Source organism: Sminthopsis crassicaudata, chromosome 2 (genome assembly GCF_048593235.1).
Source record: "Sminthopsis crassicaudata isolate SCR6 chromosome 2, ASM4859323v1, whole genome shotgun sequence".
Classification (NCBI taxonomy): Eukaryota; Metazoa; Chordata; class Mammalia; order Dasyuromorphia; family Dasyuridae; genus Sminthopsis; species Sminthopsis crassicaudata.
In genome coordinates, this window is record NC_133618.1 from 226825507 (window position 1) to 226832408 (window position 6902).

Genomic DNA, 6902 nt, shown 5'->3' on the forward strand with positions numbered 1-6902 from the left:
TTCCAGGGGAATAATAGGTAATCAAAAGCAAATAGCATTTATTTTATTTTATTTTATTTTCCATTTAAAAAAACATTTATTTTAATAGTACATTTTTTTTCTAATTACATGTAAAGGTGTTTTCAATATTCATTTTTGAAAGATTTTGTGTTCCAAAAATTTTTTTTTAAATTTCTGCCTTACCTTCCTTCTTTCCAATTCAGCAAGCAATTTGAGATATGCTATATATTCATTTTTAATATATTTCCATATGAGTCATGTTTGGAAAGGAAAATCAGAACAAAAGGAGAAAACCATGAGAAAGAAAGAAAAAAGCAAAAGGTTAAAAAAAGGTGAAAATAATATGCTTTGATTTGCATTTAATCTCTATAGTTCTCTCTATGGATATGGATAGCATTTTCCATCCAAAATTTGTTGACATTGCCTAAGATCACTGAATTTCTAAGAAGAGTTAAGTCTATTATAGTTGATCATTACACAGTCTTGTTATTGCTGTGTATAATATTTTCCTGGTTTTGCTCATTTCACTTAACATCAGTTCACATAAATCTTTCTAGGCTTTTTTGAAATCAGTGTGTTCATCATTTTTTTTAGAATTTTTTTTCACAGTATATATGCATGAATAAATTTTTTTATAATATTATCCCTTGTATTCATTTTTCCAAATTATCCCCCCCTCCTTCTATTCCTTCCCCCCGATGACAGGCAATCCCATACATTTTACATATGTTACAATAAAACCTAGATACAATATATGTGTGTAAATACCATTTTCTTGTTGCACATTAAGTATTAGATAAGTAACCTGGTAGATAGACAGTAGTGCTAACAATTTACATTCACTTCCCAGTGTTCCATCTCTGGGTGTAGTTATTTCTGTCCATCATTGATCAACTGGAAGTGAGTTGGATCTTCTTTATGTTGAAGATATCCACTTCCATCAGAATACATCCTCATACAGTATCATTGTTGAAGTGTAAAATGATCTCCTAGTTCTGCTCGTTTCACTCAGCATCAGTTGATGTAAGTCTCTCCAAGCCTCTCTGTATTCATCCTGCTGGTCATTTCTTGCAGAACAATAATATTCCATAACCTTCATATACCATAATTTACCCAACCATTCTCCAATTGATGGGCATCCATTCATTTTCCAGTTTCTAGCCACTACAAAAAGGGCTGCCACAAACATTTTGGCACATACAGGTCCCTTTCCCTTCTTTAGTATTTCTTTGGGATATAAGCCCAGTAGTAGTATGGCTGGGTCAAAGGATATGCACAGTTTGATAACTTTTTGGGCATAGTTCCAAATTGCTCTCCAGAATGCCTGGATTCTTTCACAACTCCACCAACAATGTATCAGTGTCCTAGTTTTCCCACATCCCCTCCAACATTCATCATTATTTGTTCCTGTCATCGTGTTCATCATTTTTAATATAACAGTAGTATTCTATTACATTTATATATCATAGATTATTCAGCTATTCCCTAATTAATAGGTGCCCACTCATTTTCCAATTCTTTGCTAACAAAAAAGGAGCTGCTGCAAACATTTTTGTACATGTGGGTCCTTTCCATCTTTTATGATCTCTTTGGGATTCAGACCCAATAGTGAGATTGCTGGATCAAAGGATATGCACAATTTGATAGCCCTTTGGGCATAGTTCCAAATTTCTCTTCAGAATAGCTGGATCAGTTCACAACTCTACCAACAAAGCATTAGTGTTGCAGTTTTCCCATATTTCCTCCAATATTTATCATTATCTTTTCCCATCATTTTAGTAAATCTGATAGAAATTTACATTTCTCTAATCAATAGTGTTTTAGAACATTTTTATATGAATATATATGATTTTAATTTCTTTATCTGAAAATAGTTTATGTCCTTTGACTATTTATCAATTAGAGAATGAATTGTATATTTATAAATTTGACCCAGTTCTTCCTATATTTTAGAAGGGAGGCCTTTATTAGAATAATGACTGTAAAAATTGTTTCCCAGCTTTCTGCTTATTTTATAATCTTGGTTGTATTGGTTTGGTTTGTGCAAAACCTTTTTTAGTTTAATATAATCATAATTGTCCATTTTGTATTTCATAATGTTCTCTATTTCTTTTTTGGTCATAAATGCCTCTCTTCTCTAAGATCTGACAGGTAAACGGTCCCTTGCTAATTTGCTTATAGTATCACCCTTAATGTCTAAATTGTATACCATTTTGATCTTATCACACCTAAATGATATGAGATGTTGGTCTATGTTAGTTTCTGCCATATTTTTTTCTACTGTTCCCAGCAACTTTTGTGAAATAGTGAGTTCTTTTTCCAGAAGTTGGAATTTTTGGGTTTATAAAACAGTACTATAGTCATCGATTATTATGTCCTGTGAACCTAACTTATTCCACTGATCTACCACTCTATTTCTTAGCCAGTATCAAATAGTTTTGATGACACTGCTTCATAAAAAAGTTTTAGGCCTGGTTTGGCGAGGCCACCATCCTTTTCATTTTTTTCATTAATTCTCTTTGTAGTCTTCATGAATTGGAATATCATCCTTATGTAGGGGCCATGCTAATCTTTTATGTATCATTCCAAATTTAGTGAGCACATTCTCTTGATCCTTTCTTTTTTCCAGATAAATTTTGTAATTATTTTTTTTTCTAGTTCTATAAATTAATTTTTTGGCAGTTTGATATGGCACTGAATAATTTAGGTAGAATTGTTATTTTTATTATATTAGTTCAGTCTATCCATGACCAACTGACATTTTTCCAATTGTTTAGATCTAATTTTATTTGTATGGAAAGTTTTTTGTAATTTTGCTCATATATTTCCTGGGTTTGTCTTGGCAGGTACACTCCCAAGTACTTTATATCATCCATAGTTATTTTAAATGGAATTTTTTTCTATCCCTTGCTGATGATGTTTATGGGTTTATTTTATATCCTGTAACTTTGCTAAAATTGTTAATTTTTTCACGTAATTTTTACTTATTTTTTTAGGAATCTCTATACCACTATGTAATCTGCAAAGAGAATCACATAGTATTCTTATGACTATATATATTCTTGAAGCTTCAACAAGATCATATGACTTTACATCTCCACTTTCCTTTGTCCCAGGCCCCATAAATGTCAGTCTATGACACAAACATAGAGAAAGGAAGCACCTTAGTGTTTGTCTCCAGGTTAAACATAACTGGCTTCAAGTATTTGATGGGATTATATTTCTTCTACTTGGCTTTAGAAGACAGAACTAGGATCAATGGGTGAAAATTCCAAAATAAACAAATTAAGGTTTGATGTCAGGAGAAATATCCTCAAAATTAGAGCTTCCTTTGGATTAGTTAGTTAATGAGGTATCTTTTGACAAAAATTCTATAATTTAAAGGAACTCTAGAAGAAAATGATGGGGCATCTGTTGCACTAGCAATTTTATATTAAAAGCATTTTCCTCAATCCTCTCTGATTTCTGAATGTAGCAAGAGTTTGTCTTGGAGAGCTGCTTCCAAGTATCAATTGGACCCAAAATTAGGGCCAATTCTGGGGAAGGAGGAATAGTTCTAGGGGAATGTTCCTAGGGAAAATGGACTTATACTTACCAGGTCTTGACCATCCATATAGAGCATATTTTTCCCATAGGAAAAACACTAGCACAAAAGCTTACACAAACACAGGCACAAAACAGGATCCAAATAGAACACAAAATAGGACCCACATGGTGTCATGGAAAGAATGCTGGATTTAGAATCAGACAATATGGGTTCACATCCTAGCTTTGCCACTGAATGATCCTAATTTGGACTCTCCCTTACTTTCTCCTCCCTAAAATAGGCAGGGTTCTATGCTAGGTATTAGGAGAACAAAGACAAGATTTAAAAAAAAAAGTTACTATTCTTAAGGAACTTACATATCCTATGTTATCAGAAATAATAGTAATGGCTCATATTTTATAGACTTATCCATACCAGCCACTGCTACAAGATCTTGTTTGAATCCTACAATGACCCATGAAACAAGTAGAATGATTATTGTACCTTTTTTTTTTTTTGTAGGAAAAGATAGAAGGTCCAGAAACTTGAAATAAATTGTCCATGATCAAATAGGTAGTAAATGGAGATGCTTGAATTCAGGCTCAGGTCCCCTGACTCAACTATAATGTTGTTTCTATAAAATACTATTTGTTATCTCTTAGTCCTACTGCTGAATCAGAACCAGTACATGATCAAGTCTGTCAGGGGGCAGAAGCTGTTCTACCAAGCAGTGAGGGACAGAGGTCTAGAATAGGCCATCATGTTGGCCATTCTTTTATCACTATCCTTTTCATCTTTGTTTGTTAAAGATTACTAAGTCTTTGAGGTGAGCGGACCCTGTGAAGGAGGGTCTGGAATCTTGGTCATTACCAACATTAATTACTGACCATCAGCTAACAATAGGTCCAAGAGCCCCAAACCTTTGGCCCTGCTACCAGTATATTTCTTGGGGTCCAGGGGAACAAGTTTCATGGAGATGTAAAGATGGGAAACACCTGCTTCTTCAGGTGCTTCAGACCCCTCCTCCTCTGTAGCCACAGCTGCTAAAGATGCAGAAAAGAAAATTCTTATCACCCCATTCACTGGCACCATCAAATAGCTCAATGTTACAAATAGGTGGGATGTTATCAATGAAAATATCATGGAAGAAGATGAGTTTGTACCTTCTTTGCTACTCCCTTTGAAAGAAGACTACCTGCACAATTAGTCTTCAATTAAAATGTGAGATGCTTGTGAGAAGGGACAATCTTGTTTTTCCTATTTGCATTCCCAACCTTTAGTCCTGGAACTTTGCCTATAGCACAAAGTAAATAAATGCTCTTAAATTACTTAATTCTTTCTTTTGTGTACTTTCATTTTCCTTTCCACATGATTGCTCACTTCCTACCTGTGTGGAAGACTGTTTCCTGGCTGAGGTTCTGGTTTTTGGTTTATAATATGCAGATTTACTCTGCCTCAATCCTAGAATTTCAGAAGGAGGCAGGAAGGCTTAGTTGAAGCTGTTCACCTCTAAAAGGAAAGAGCCTGTAAAGGGATCCTGGCAGATAAATGTCTTCTGCTCTAAGTGTTTAAGTCTCTTGATGGATGGGGGGAGGGAGAGAAGGAGAAACAAGTTGTGTGACTTTGGAAAAAATAAAGTTAGGTAGATGGGAGTATTTCAGAAGAGGAGTGAAACCTGTGATCTAAGATTGAACTCCAGTCATAGAATCCTAGCATTTTTTGAGCAGAAATAGTCCAAAAGTAGAATCAAATTTTGTAGTTGGGCCAGTAAGATGTTCTTATTCTCTGTAGTTAGAATTTCAGATCAGCACTTTAGGTGGCTAGGGGGTCATGCTGATCTTTGCTTTCTTCTAACTGAGGATGAGGGATTAAAGAAAATCTGCCATGCTGGTGTCTATGCTCGCCACAGGAAACTCAGCCCTTCACAGTATGCTACCAGCCTATCATGCCAATTTTATTTCACACCATGATTCCTTTTCTCTATGCTCTCCATCCCAGCCACACTGATGTTCGTGTTGATCCCCATTAAAAGAATTCTGAACTCAAGCATCAATTAAATGAGTCCTTCCATATTGCTACACAGTAAAAACTGAGAGAGCTGTGCATGAAGCCGAGAACTCTATCATGTACAATTTGCTTTTATTATATAGTATGTTATAAATTTATTGCTATTTTCAAAGCTGTTCAGGGTCTTCCTGTAATCCGAATCACTGAGTATGGACATCAGGAAGGATTTGGTAGCCAAAGTTATCTAACAGAATGGCTTTGTGTTGCTGTTGGGAATCCAGAAGCCAAATTTCTGAGGTCCTAATCTATTACATAATTTTTGGATGTTTCCCCAAAGAATGCTAGTATAACCTTTTAACCCATCCTCTTGTCTTTCTCTCTTGCTCTCTGTCCTTTCATTCTTTACAAGGTAGGCCAATAAGGTGGCGCAGTGAAAAGGAAGTTGGAGTAGGAGGAGATACTTAGAATAAACATTTTGTACATCAAAACGCTGCATGATACAGTGGGAAGACATTTGACTTGGGGAACAGAGAGAGCACGTCTGTGATTATTGTCTCCCTGTCTTTTTTCATCTGTATATTGGAGATAATTATCCTTGTACTATCTACCTCACAAAGTTGGAGTGAGGAAAGTGCTTTGTAAAGAACTTTAGAGAACTGTGGGCTGTTATTATTAGTCATAACAGCAGGTATGGGAATCAGTTTCTTCCCGGAATATGCTATTTTCCCTTCACCCCCACATAAAGCAATGTGCCTAGTGAATTTTTTGATTGCGTTGTCTTTTCACTAGAGACAATTTGGAAGTGTGCTCTGACATGTTGGCATCTGGATGAGACCCAGACTGTCCTACTCTAGTTATAGTCCTGCTTTTTCCATTGCTTTTCTCTCTTTTTTAGAGCCTAGAAAAACTATATCAATCAATGACTCAATCAACAAGCATTTATTAAAGCACTTACGAGGTACCAGGTGCTGGGAATACAAAGATTAAAAAAAAATGGAACTTTTGTTTGTCTTCAAGGATCTTACAAGCCTACACACACATATATACACACATTTATATAAAATAAACAGTGTCATTTCATTGAAGGCCTTAGCAGCTGGAGAGATAGAAAAAAAGATTTATGTAGGAGATTATTTAAATTGAATTTTAAAGAAGTGAGGGAATCCCCTAGCAGCTTCCCTTCGACTTCTCTCTCCCTGCCTTCAGAAAAATCAGATAGGATGTGATGATAGGACTAAGCATTTTTAGTCTGTCTCTCAAGATTAGCACTCTCTCCCTCCTCATTTCTACATCTTGGCTATCTTGGTCGAATTCCTTCAAGACTCAGTTAAAGTTCTACCTCTGCAAGAAACCTTTTCTTACCTACAAT

At 35.3% G+C, this 6902-nt stretch overlaps 1 protein-coding gene and 1 non-coding gene across 2 annotated transcripts in view; one reads left to right on the forward strand and one right to left on the reverse strand.

The window, feature by feature from the left end:
* The window catches only part of PTK2B (protein tyrosine kinase 2 beta), a 168551-nt gene that overhangs the window by 70050 nt on the left and 91599 nt on the right, over positions 1–6902 (forward strand).
* On the reverse strand, positions 2513–2615 carry LOC141559185 (U6 spliceosomal RNA). Its single transcript, XR_012487265.1, has one exon. It is a non-coding gene; the product is annotated as a U6 spliceosomal RNA (small nuclear RNA).